Source organism: Cucumis melo, chromosome 11 (assembly GCF_025177605.1).
Source record: "Cucumis melo cultivar AY chromosome 11, USDA_Cmelo_AY_1.0, whole genome shotgun sequence".
NCBI classification, from domain to species: domain Eukaryota; kingdom Viridiplantae; phylum Streptophyta; class Magnoliopsida; order Cucurbitales; family Cucurbitaceae; genus Cucumis; species Cucumis melo.
The window spans coordinates 25,379,664-25,393,895 of NC_066867.1; the positions used below are offsets into that span (position 1 = coordinate 25,379,664).

At 36.2% G+C, this 14,232-nt stretch overlaps 1 pseudogene; it reads right to left on the minus strand.

Annotated features, from left to right (window-relative positions):
* Positions 1-8,992: 8,992 nt before the first annotated feature.
* LOC127143953 (ATP synthase subunit a-like) lies at positions 8,993-10,640 on the minus strand (annotated as a pseudogene).
* Positions 10,641-14,232: the final 3,592 nt, after the last annotated feature.

Consider the following 14,232-nt stretch of genomic DNA (forward strand, 5'->3'; position numbering starts at 1 on the left):
GAAAATAAACAAAAAAAACCTTAGAATTACTATATACTATCACTTAGAAACATTAAATCAGATCAAGTCAAAAATAGACAAAAGGATTCTCTCTTGAGTTTTGACAAACAGCCCTTTTGGCTAGTTCTTTAACATTAAAATGGTCAAAATACCAACACAATTCTTGAATTTTCTATTAAGAAAACAATGCCATACAAAACAAACTAATGTCCTTGCTTTCAACTTCAATGGACATATAGCAGAATTTAGGCTGAAAGACTTTTGTTTTGTGACTGGACTAAAAGATCACAAATTCCCTAAGTTAAATATAGGAGAAAGAAAAGAAAATGGTCTGAAAAATGCGTTTTTCCGTCATGAATATTTTATAACAAGAAGAGATATAGAAAGAAATTTCAAAGCGTTGTGCAATGAGGAAGACTCATTGAAAGAAAAACTAGTTAACCTCTATATCTTAGAAGCATTTTTAATTCCCAAAGCAACACAACCACATAAATCTCCTACATCTAGACATATTGGATAATGAAGAAATCTTCAACGGCTATCCATGGGAAAGGTTATCATACATCCGAACATATCAGTTCTTGAAAAATACATCCTATAGTGACAAGGATGCTGTATACCTTCAAGGATTTCCCCTAGCTTTAGTCTATTAGGCTTTTGAGGAAACACCAAGACTTTCCAATTTAGATGTTGGGTTTGGAAGAAAGCTTGCAAAGGAAGGGCCACCAATTGTAACATGGGAATGCTTGGAAACAAGTGACTGGAGGACTCTAAACATCGACATTTTTGAATTTGAGAATGTAAGTAAACTTAGAGCATGCTTATATATATGTCTATCCAGACAGACGATGAAAGATTTTCTATCCATGTCTATCTTGAATAGATGATGATATAAATGTATCACTGTTTATCAATACCTTTGCTTCTACTTTTTCCACTAATAATGTAATATCATTTTATTTGTAGTTCTCCATGACACCTCTAGACTCATCTGAAGAAGAGTCTCAAACAATTTTGAGATATTTCAAAAATATTGAGAAGCAGGAAAGAAAAGAAAAAGCAGAGCAACAAAAAAAAAAAAAAAGGAGAAAAAATGGAAAAAACAATGAAACAAATAAAATCTTAAATAAAATAAGTGATCAGAAAAAATCAAGAAAAAATAGAAACAAAACAAATATTATTAAGACAAGGAATAAAAGAAATAAAATGCATGTTGACAATGATTATGACAAGCTTGAATGTTCCACCACCATCAACCAAACTTCAACAATAGAATGAGAAAGAAGTTGCATATACAAAAGTCGTGGAGAAAAATAGATCACCTACTTGTAGCCTTGATCTTCTTGATGATGATGAACAAGTTAATACAATGGTGAAGTATGCAACAACAAATTGCCCTACGGTTAGTGCCTTATTCATTTTCCAGTCCTTTGTTTTGTTTAATGTTCATCATTTTTTAAATAAAATAAAACACAATTATGTTGTTTCTTTTTCTTTACAGGAAACTGTTGTTTTGGAAACACAAAGTAGCTTGGAAACAATAGCAACTACAGATTTAGAAACACCCAAAACACAAATATTGCCGCAGGTTTCACTCTTTTCCAAACAATAAAAATACCTCGTATTGACAGATATAAGTTATCTGTCTGGATGTGTTTTCTTCATGAAGTATCTGAACATTCTTACTTTATGTGCTTGCAGATAGATGAAGAAGACGAAAACAACAACTGGCTTATTCATTTAGGAACACCAAAAACACACGTATTGACATAGGTTTTACTTTGTTTAATATACAACTAGTTTCACTATCATTTAAATATAACTAAACGATCTTTTTAAATATAATTAAACGATCGTTTAACATAACTAAATAATCGTTTGACATAATTAAACGATCGTTTAACATAACTAAACAATCATTTAAAATAACTAAACGATCGTTTAATTATATTAAACGATAGTTTATATATTTCACACGACTGTTCGTTTAGTTTGTAATTCTTTCATTTATATATTTTTTAATTGTTTACTACTCAGCTTCTTTCATGATCGTGTATACATATTTAAACGATCTTTATATTGCATGGATGTCTACATTTTGTTGCATAATCATTTTGACAACACATTCTCTTTTTACATTCAGATAACTGAATTTAAAGATGGAGAAAAAGAAGAAGAAGTTGAAAATATGAGCCAGGAAGACAAAACAAAACGAAGCCAAATTCAATTGGGAAATATTGTAATCGTTGAAGAAAAAAAAATAGAAAAACAAGGGGAAGAAAATACAAAAGATACAACAAAAGAAAGACAAAAGTTGATTGATGAAGATGAATTTGATAATAACGAAATTGAAACTGAAGAAGAAATTGACACTGATAGCAGTTAAGAACCAGAAGAAGTTGAAACAAAAAGAAACTAGAGAGAAATTAGAGAAATGCAAAAGAAAAATAATGTCAGTCAGCAAAAAAAGACAAAAGTCTCGACACAAGGAGAAAACAGCAAGAGAAACGAAAGAAGAATGTCAACTTAAGAATACATTGATACTGCTCCATCCTTCGACCTACAAATTTCTCAATATTTTAGAGATGATTTATAATGTTTTTAAAGTTTCAAATCATTAAATTTAACATTAAAAAATTTCTTTATTTTATACTCGAGAAATCCATATTCCATTTCACTTTTTATATCCTACACTATCTTGTAAAACGTACAAAGGAATCAATTACATTTATTACCACGATTGTTCATATTCAACAATACCATCGTTTAATTGTATATATACATATTCGCTTAAATAATATACTACACGATCGCATAAATTGTACATCTTATAAATGATATCCTACACGATCGTTTAGTTGTACAACATCATTGTTTAGCATTATATGTTTTTCTAATTGTTTAACAACGCGATCAATTACATTTTCTAATCATTTTGACTTAATATATATATATATATATATATATATATATATATATTAAATAGTAAAGAATGTGATTGAATCCTATAGACAATTGGCATGGTGTTCCTTTTACAAATATTAAAAGCATAGTTAAGAACAATTGATCCTATATCGTTAAAAAACTAAAAGTGACAAAAAAGTAAATTACCTCAACTCCTTTGTTGCTAGGTGTGTCCTCATCGGCATCAAGATCTATATTAATACTTCCAATGGATGACCTCGAGTGATTACTTCTCTTCTTGTCACTTTTGCATCTCGAGTCACCTCTTCTTTATGACATATTTTGACTTGTGGAGTTATCATTTTCTCCTTCCCTTTTACTGTGTTGAAATATTGTGATTGAGAGACAAAACCACCCACGCCTCTTACACCTCCCCCGTGCTCCTTGGAACCCAATGCATGAGTCAAGAGAAAATGGAATGGTGAATCAATCCACTAATGGTTAGTGGATTATGAGGTGTTGGGTTTTGGTGATCTAATTACATGAAAATTTTGCATGTAATTTGTCTATTTAAGGGGCATTTTTCAAATGGAAGAAGATTTTAGCCAATTTGTATTTTTGAATTACAAATAAGCCTTTCTTCCAAATCTCAAACCCTATTTTTTTTCCTCCTCCAATTTTCATTTCTTTCTCTAATTTTTCCACTTAAACGTGTCCCTCAACCCGATTCCAAGTCCGAAGAATAGCGGGTCAATTCTAGTGGTGGTTCGGTTTGAGTTTGGGAGAAGATTTGGAGCTTCGAAAAGCTACAAAGGTAAGTGTTTTATCTTAACCTTAATTAGTGTAATTAGGACTTTTTAGTAGTATGCATGTTAATCACTAAAATAAGTTTAGTTGCAATTAAGGTAAAAAATCCGATCTTGATTTTCGCTGCGTTCGTATGCTTTCCATCAGGTGCAACCATCAACCCTAAACCTTTAGCCATCATATTCCTGAACACTCCCATCACCTCCTCCAAAATCCAAAGCCTTTAGTCATCCTCCTCCTTATACAAAAATCCAACCCCCTATCAATCATACCAACATCCTCCACCTTCCACTTTCCCATAATCCAACTCTCTTAGGCCTCCCCCCCAATCAATCATACCAACATCCTCCACCTTCCACTTTCCCATAATCCAACTTTCCTAGGCCACTATCACATATGTTGCCTATTATCCTCTGACCACTTTCTGAATCCCCCATCATCATAACAACATCCTCCAACTCATGACTTGACTTTAATAAGCCATTACATGATCAAATGTAGATTAAGCTATTTTAGCCAAAAAATCAAAGTACTAAATAGTCAACTCTTTACGGAGGCTATTCCTTATGCTTCGAGAATTCTTTCTTTTATTAATCTAAGGGCTCCTTTTCACAAATTCTTTGCGCCTCTCCTCTCCTTGTTAGTCGAGCTGCTTCACACCTGTGAAGTCACTTCTCAAACCTTTGTTTATTGATTCAAGCTAAACCCACGGAGAAGGAATTGATCAGACTTCTAAGGTGAGATTCAATTGAGTTGAATTTTGAGAAGACAAGACCCATTTTTCATGGTTCTGACCAAAGGCCAAATCTCTCTCTCTCTCGCGAATGAAAGAAGAAGAGAAATTTAATATTCTTTGTACCGCTCCGTGTGTGATCTTGCATTTTTCTATCTCATTCTAGAACTCGCTTCAGGCCTTTTTCTAGTCTTCCTCTCCTTACAATCATGCCGCTTTTGCTCCCTCTCCTTACAGTTGAGCCGCTTTCGCTCCCTCCCCTTCACAAATTCTTTGCTCCTACTCCGTCTCTTGAGTTGTTTTTCTTCTTTCTATATTATATCTAAATCATAAAGACCTTTTCTTTTGACTCGTTAATCCTTTAAGTAGGTCTTTTGATAGTCTTCTTTAATGGAAAGAAAAAGACTACTTCGTAGGAGCAGTTCAGAGGACATTCCTGTACTTTAAACCTTGTCGTAGGTTCCTATTTATTTCTCATCGACTTCCACAACAATTATTGAAAGAGCTACTTCAGCTTTAACTGCTACAAAAAGAACTTCTCTATCAGCAACTTGTGAAAGAGGTCAAGCTCTTCTCAATTACATCGAGCCTTTCTTATTATGCTGGTTTCTTAGGGAGAGAATTCTCTTTCTAATTCTATACTTATATATAGAATACTTGAGGCGAAGGAAGAGCCACTAGGTGGTGGTAGGCCCACTATTGGGATTGGTTAGACTCGACCAATAAGGAGAGGCGAAAGGAGAGGCACCTGGTTCAGTTCTAGCAGATGAAAGCTTGACATATGCAATTGCTTGTCCGTACACTAAAAAAGAAGGAGAAGTTGCGTCTACCGAGACAAAGGTTGATTGAGAAATATAGAGTCGGTTCTAAGCAGCCTTGACCCGACTAATTTAAGAGGTCAACCTTCGTACCAACTCTAGACTACCGCTACAACTACTTTCAGAGAAGGGGAAAGATCCTGAACGAAGAAAACATGATGAACCAAGTCTTCTTTATTTATCATCGTCTGAATGAACAAACTCGATTTGTTCACTATAAACAAACTGATAAAGACGAGACGAGGTGCAGGGTTGAAGGAGAAGAATTGATTCCATAAATCAGTCCTTCGCTTTCAGACTCCTAACGGAGAGGTGCTGGAATGGTTCGTTCCAAGGAAAAGACTAATTTCAGAAAGAGGTTAGAGCTCAATAGCGTAGTGGGATTCAGACTGAATTCCTATGTCGACACTGAGTCTAACTCCTTTATGCAACTCTGAGTAAATGGTCCAACTCTGACGAACGAGAGGAGCTTAGCTGCTCGATAAGAGAGGGGTTGGAAGCTAGATCCACGAGGAAAGGGAAGGAAGATTAGGCCCAGGGAACCCTCTTTTCATTGCTCTTTCCCCGTATCAGTTATCAAAGTGAGACAATATTGGAATGGGCACTTCAAAGTATTCTCAGCGAACCTTTCTTTGTTCTCGAAGAGACCAGGAGATCATAAGCTACTTGAGCTAAAGCAGTGATAGGGGAGAAAAGGCTTACCCGAGTTGACGACTGATCGGGAGATCTCAAAGCTAAGGACTAAGGTGAGGCTCTGAACTCTTGATCCTTTTCTTGTTATGTCCAATCATGTAAATCCCAGTACAAAGAGTGAAATGCCACTTTCTTTGCCAAAGAGATCCTCTAGAAAGCGAGAAGAAGAGAGAGAATGTCATGAAACAAAGGTTGAAGCAACTTCTGCAAACGGTCGAGCCCTTTCTGTTTTCGATCCATTTAGCCCTTTCTCCTGCCTAGGCGGTGTTCTTACTGACTTGCTTTTGAAGGAAAAAAAACATCAGAGAAACATACAGCGGAAGACAAGGATTATGCTTTACTCTATACGCATCTAAACGATTAGAAATTAACATGCTACAACTAAACGATGGTCCTAAACGAAGAGGAAAGAAGGTAAACGATGAGCATACCTTTGTAGTTCTAACTTCTTCTTTGTTCTCAAAACTTCTTTTCCTCCGAAGATCAAGAGCAAAGGACAACCACTATGTTGACCTACTAAACTCAGGACTAAAAACTTAGTTATGGGACTCGTTTTTGTGAAGGAAACCTTTAGAGAGATGGATGGAGGTAGGTGTATCGTTGAGAGATTTTTCATCAGAATCATCATCTTCTCATTCTGTAAATGGAAGTTTATATATAGAAAAATTACATGCAAAATGCATGCAATTTATTTCATGAAATCTCAACACCTAATTAATTAATTAACTATTAATGGAATTAGTGGCTTCTAAATGCATTATAAGCTGCCACATTTCCCCCTAACATTTAGTTAATAAGTATATTAGTCAAAGGGCAATTTGGTCATGTGAGCAATTAAGTCAAAGTCAAACTTTGACTTTTCTTAGTCAAAAGTTAACGATTAGACTTTTCGTTATTTTATCCGTCTTGACTAATTTCAACCTCCCGTGTATGAATCCCCATTCATGTTTCTAAAATATAAATCTGGTCAAAGTTTTGTTTTTCAAAGTAAAAAGTCAACATGTTGACTTTTACAGCTTTGACCGTTTCAAAAATTTCCAAGCTTCTAAATATGAATCCATATTCATTATTTAAATCATATTTAAACATAAAGCTTAAAGTTTATATTTACCAACTTATGTCATATACACTAGTTAGTTTCTCTCTCCTTACTTAATTTGAACAATTCAAATTATTTGAACATATTGTTCTTAGTTGAATCCATATGAGCTAGTAGGGGAACCTAATTGACCTATAGATCATGGGCTCCAACGATTCGAGATTAACTGGCTAAACTCTTTTAGACCAAGCTTAATCAACATTCGTTAACTAAAGAGTCATTCCATTAAAGACTCTAAGTTGCACTCCCCTCACTATAGATATATTTCTATCCACCTGATATAACCATGATGAGTAAGTTGATCCTTCACAGGTTGTTTGTAATCTTGGGTGGGTCAAAATACCGTTTTACCCCCAAGATTACATCTTGCTCCTTAAGACCCACCAAGCCACTATTGAACAATTGGTTCAAGGTCTAACCTACAAACGTGAATCCTTCTCGAACCAATGAGAAAGTGGGGCCCCTTGTTTAAGACTTTGATTCAGTCCTTAAAGGGAACAACCTATCTACTATCCCAGAAGTGGGTAGGAATGAATTCCGTCTTGTACCCTATGTCCCTAACTATCCACTCAGTCTTATCCTTGAAATGGAAGGCTTATTGGGTCAGTGATGATTAGTTGTCCTCACCTATGCAGATCTAAGGATATTACCGAACGAACAGAAGTTCATAGTTAGCTCAGGATGAAGATCAAGTTACCTAGGTCATTATAAATAAAATAGTCAGTTTATAGTTTACGACGTTATAACTAAAAGTGAGTATTTCATGGTTCTAGTCTTATGCAAACCATTTACATAAGACGCCCCCACTCCCATGTCTCTACATGAACGATTTAGGATTACCTCGTTTGTACTAACTACGAAGCGGGCAACATCCATAGTGTTTTTCCATAATAAGGCGCCCAACCTTATTCATACACTATAGACTATTTGGACTATTAACTCGAACTTAATCCATGTTTATGTCTCTACATAAAGTTCAAGTGTATTGACAAACTTAGTAAAATAGCCTCGGGACCTTAATTTGTTGGTTTTACGATTATAGCATTCAATAATAAATTTTATTGAATCAAATAACAAATAATAAGTTTGAGGACATAAATTCCAACAACTTTCGACCCTGATAATGACTCTTGAAGTTATCTCATGAACTCGGGGGATAGAAAGACCCTTTTCTGTTGGAATGGCAAGTGCCCAATGAAAGGTCTTTTCAACTCTTTCTGTACTTTCATCCTATATGTTAGCCGACCTAATAAAGAATTTTGAAAAGATTTCACTAAAACGAGTCTATCCAACTCTCATGTACCTTTCGTACTAAGAAATACTGGACCCGCCTATGACAATTGAAACACATTTTCACCTTTGCGTAAGGGACAAGAAGTTCCTAGTGCACCAAAAGTGGAAGTCAATGAACAAGGAGAAGGAGAAGGAGCAAAGGGTTGTATGAGGGAAAGAAAGACTGGATCCACCCTCCCTGCTTGAGATCTTTCGACCCGTCCCCCCTCCTTTCGTTTTGAGTCTCTTTATTGAATGAGCTTTGATCCTTAACATTGGAAGAATAAGTCTTTATGCAATGAGCTTTTCAAATTCTTTGATCCTTATCATTTTGAGTCGAGTTATTTCTAATCTTAAGGGCTCCTTCTAAGAATAAGCAATAAGTCCTTTCGCTTGAAACTCCTAAAGCCTCTTCTTTTTGTTTGGAGTCGAGTTATTTCAAAAAATAAAAGGGCTCCCACCTAATAAGGATAATGACTTTCGCTTCGCCCCTCTCCTTATCATTTGGAGTCGAGTTATTTCATAATGCACTCCCACCTAAGAATAATAAGGGATAATGGCTTTCGCTCTCAAATTCTTCGATAATTCTTTGATAATCTATTTTTGAGTTGAGTTATTTCATAATGCACTCTTGAATAGTCGTTTCGCTTCGCACCTTACGGAGCCTCACATTTGTTCAATTATAAATAAATAACCATTTTGATGGAAATTTGTAGCATCATTCAAGTAAATACAGATTGAGATCGTAGAATGATGAGCTTGTGATATAGCTACATCTAATTCCAAACTGATTAATGCAAGAACTATAAATAAAGGACCAGGATCTCCTATGAATTAGAGAAGATTATTCATATATAACATAGTCCAAGCGGACCCACTTAAAATCTTTACTGAATTATCACCAGCCATCATATTAGCAAATAAACGTATTCATGAGCTTAATGCGCGAAAACAATGAGGGATTAGCTCAAGGAGTACTAAAAAAAGTGCTAATGGCAGTGGGACTCCTGCAGGTAATAAAAAACTGAAATAAGAATGAGGGAAAAACTTTTGTTTCACATTTCCGAAAAGACCACCTATTTGTTCATTTATTAGGTTTAGGACGAAATCATAAATAAGCTCTACCAAGGATTGCCAAGCATTTAGTACTGAGTTTCCTCCTTCGTTTTTAGTAGAAAAATGAAGCAGAAGTAGGACCAAACTGAGAGTGAGCATCATAAACAAAGATGGATTGTGAATGAGAAATAAAATTTTTCTATATACATAAGAATCAATGAGAGAATGGAAAATTGCTCAAGTGGGCTGTTGGGTGTTAAAGTCAGAAACACTTTTCATTTCATCCCTATAGTTCTGCTCCTTTCAAGAAAAATGATGAAAGACTTGTCGGAAATTGTCGTTTGGGTTGGTCCAACCAATAAAGACATGGGATGGACATTGCTTGAGATAAGTCAAGACTGATCTATATTTATAGAGACGTTTTTTTTTAAAGAGTTAGAGTCATAAGGTTCATTGTAAGCCCCAACGTCCGAGGAACGAGCATTTCTGGGACTAGCCCGCTTCCCATTACTCGATTGAGGCTATTATCTGGTCCTTTTGAATGTGGAATCCTTTTTTCTTTCTAGTGGAATGACGAACGAACTCGTATTCCATTAATCCTCCTTCTCTCTTTTCAGTTGAACCTCTTTTCATTGATTCAACTTGAATCTTGGACTTCTTTCAGTCGAGCCTCCTCTTTCAAGTCTAGTGACTCTCTTTTTTCTCAAATTCTTTAAGCCTTCGGACCACTCTGATGGAATCTAAAATCCATATGAACTTGTCCTTCAGACTAATTAAGCTACGTAGAACCAATTCAAATAAAGGTGGAGTAGGAGTTGAAATGGATAAAGACAATTCAATTACTCCAAACGAGTTCTAGAGGTCTCGATTGAATCATTGAATAACGTCAAAGAATTCTCCAAGAATTTTAGCTTTGAATTCCACAGGTTCATATGGACAAATCAAAAGCTCTAGATGAGAGACGGAAGTAGCTCGACCATAGGAAGAGGGATGACTTTTTGATGTTCAAGATGTGAGACTGAAACCTTTTCGATCGGAATACAAATTAGATCAAAAAGGCCATCATTAGAGCAAACAATGCAATAGCTTCAATTAGAGCAAAGCCCAAAATTGCATAACCAAATGATTTTTTAGCCAATGATGGATTTCGCACCACGGAATGGATCAATGAACTAAAGACGTTTCCAATACTGACAGCAGCTCCCGCTGAAACGATTATAGTAGCTCCGACACCCACTGATTTTACACCTTCTAACATCTCAAATTCTTTGGTCCTCACGCTTTTTGATTGAAAAAAAGATGAAAAGACAACCAGGAGGCAAGGGAGAAGAAGAAAATCAAGCCTAAAGAAGAGATAAAAGTGGAATCAACTCCAAGCCTATCAAGGCAATGAACAAGGGCTCGCATTAAGCTATCACCTGGACCTTTGTTTTTGGAATAGGTTAATATGGATAGTTAAGAGAAGCAAAAGCAGCTCGACTGTTAGGAGAGGAGCTGTAGTTAGGAGTTTGGAGGTCGGGTTAGTGGAATTTTCTTCATTGCACTCCTTTTGATTTGAAGGATAAGGACTTTCACTTTCATTCAACTCCTACTCCGCCTCTCCTTTTAGATTCATATGGATTCAATTAAGGGTCTGTCTATAGGTTATGAAATAACTCAACTGATAAGGATCAAAGAATTATCTCAGAATTTAAAAGCAAATTCCTTCCTTATCCAATTAGAATGAGCCCTCAAGAAAATAAAGAGTGGGGCGAAGCCACTCGACTGAGGTTAGGAAGGAGAGGGGCAAAGCAAATTCCTTATTAAAGAATTTGAGAAATCCTATTCAAGCCGGGTTAGTGGAATTTCATGAGTTGCACTCCTAATAAAGGACAAGGAAGGAGTTTCGCTTTCAAATTCTTTAAACCTCTCATCATTTTGAGTCGAGTTATTTCATAACCTCCAAACAGGTTAATATGGATATAAATCAGTCCTTCAGACTAGTCCTCCGGATGTGAAGAAGAATATCGACTGTGAATATGGATATAAATAAAGACTGAGGGCCTCCCGTAGAAGGAGTCATTCAATGGAATATGAACCCGTCCTCCAGACCTCTTTGATCCTAACGGAGGTCTCGACTGAAAGGAGAGTGAGAAGTACGAGAGAAAGAAGCTTGGCAAATACTCGTGCAAGTGCTGGAGCCGAACAATATTCTATTTGGGCTTAAAGGAAGTGAAAGGAAGATAGACTTTCTTTTACTAAAAACCTCAAAATAATCAAAAAGCCTAGCCTTCTACGTCCTCCTGATTCTTCCCCTCGTTCCTTTGATCTTGGGCATGTCACTTGGAATGCTTATGCATTCTTTTTTATCTTGTACTGAGGCTTCACACCAACCCAATCTCGACAAAAAAAGCAAACTTATTAAAACTAGATAAAAAATCAGTGACGTGAACAACTCCTTTCTTGGAACTAATGAATAAGGGAAAGGTGTTCACACTATATCGAAAAATAAAAGAAGCGTGGGGTACAAAGTATCAACCTAGGGAAGAAGTCCAATTTAATTACTTCGTACTTTAAACAATATATTAGCCGACTCAAGAAAGAAATCAAGAGTGATCCTCGTTCCAGAAGAAAATGATAGTTTTGGCAGTATTGTAGTGAAGGTGCGCTTAAAGTCTTCTATAATAGTAGCTCTTTTGGAAGTCAACTCCTGTCCCTAATATCTCTGAATTGGTAGGCTAAGTAAGTAATACTTCTTCCTTTGTTTGGCTAGGCCTTCATTTCTTATCTAACTAAAAAAGGAAGACAGAAGGGAGGGTGAAGCAAAAAGGGAAAAGAAGGATTTCAGTTCCTTGACTAGTATAGTAAGGGACTACGAGAAACTCCTATTAGCCAAAACTGCTACTGCTTTCAGCACCCTTATATGCTTCCTAGCCGTCAAAGATCCAATGCAACCTTAACTATAACTAGATAGATTAGGCAAGCTCCACCAATACTTATCGCGAAAGCGTATTCAAGGTTCATCTGACGTTCATTCTTCTGATAGCGGAAAGGTTGTGCCTTTGATCTGAGGAATTGGATAGATAGATAGAGTTCCCCCTCGAGGAACCTGCTCACCTAGCCTAACAGTTTAAAATTGTCAAGAGAGTCTGTTTTTGTAGTAGTGAAAACATCCAACAACATATCTTTAGACGAAATGCAATAGAATAATAAAGAACTCCTACGGGTTTTAGCTTTCCCCGGATCAGGCTTATTCCTCGCACTATATGTTAGTGGATAGTCGAACCTCTGAATTCCACTCAAACTTGATTTAGAGTTTGCCTCTAAGCCCTATTCTTCTTTGAAATGCCCCAGCCCACTAATTAAACTACCACGGATCGGGAAAGCCTAAGGTCGTGAGGTTGCCCTAGGTTCCCCACGTAGCTAGGCTTTCGTTCTCCAAGCTTTCTCTTGTTGGCATTTTTGGCTCTTAATCGATATGTCGAAGGGCTGTCCAACCAAACAGAGAAAGCGGAAACTAGGATGATTGAGCGTCTAATCAGGTTGAATCGGTTAGCCGCATGAACATCGCAAAGTGGGCTACAACATGAAAGGTGATGGAATGAAACTCGTGATTTGACCACAAAAGGAAAACCTTGCATCTTTGCTAGCTACTTATGTCACACCCCCTCCAGGACTACCTGCTAGCTTAGACCGAAAGACGACGTTAAGCCGACCGACAATGCTTTTCTCTACATGTATCTGTCGACTCTGCTCAAATCTTTAACGTGATAAACTTGCTAATCTAGTATATAAACTATTGTACATGCAACATAACACAACGCGTATCCTAGACTAATCATATACATACATGAACTGTAGCTCGGAAATAACTGATTTTATGAGTAAACTTGGAAACACCTTAACAAAAACATAGCTAAAAAAGGTTTATATAACCGCAGCTCCTAAAGCTAACACAAATTGTGGAGTATCTATATCATAAAAAGATATATACATCATAAGACAATAGACTCAATGCACAACTCTAACCACATACTGGCAATCGATATCGAAGCTTCAGTAGACTAAGGCAGTCTATTAGACACCGGGAACTCGATCTTTACCTGAAAAGTGGGTAAAACTTTTTGGAAGGGTAAACTATAAAGCTCAGTGAGTGACTCAATTTAAAACTAGAAATTTAAAGGTAAGAGCACGTGAAAACTTACACATATAAATCTGTTTATACAAGTCGTAAACATAGACATATAATAGCAAAAATAGCTTCCTCAAATACTCAGTATATACGTCAATGAAATCTATCAAGGCATATCAAGTATATCAAAATATTTTAACTAACATGATAAATCTACGTTGTGTAGGGCACACCCAATACAACAAATGTTTACAAGCTCTACGATGTAGTGGGGCCTGCCCAATACTCCCATCATCTTTGTCGTAGTTGGGCCCGCCCAATACTCAAGACAGCGTCGTTGTTACGAAGTATACTCAACGTCAACAACAGAATCTAACCTGTGTGCACACGATACCATATAGCCTCAGGCTCAACACCTTAGTCATGTATTTAATGGAAACATCAGAAAAATCATACGAAAACATTAAAACATGCCTGGTATCATTATCTTTTGTAACGTTCAAGCTTACTTAGATTGTTCGGAAAAGCTGTAGTTCTTAAAACAAAACTTGGTAACTCATGCTTTGCTTGAAACACAGTGGTTCAAATACTTTTCAGACATTCGTCAATCATGTGCTAGCATAAATTTTCATGGGAAATTGTCAAAAATAGGTTAAAAAAAGAGCTTTAAATGAATTTTGGGACAAGTTTTCAAAAGAAAGACTTTTAGGACAATTTGGGTGTGAATGGACAAAAATGC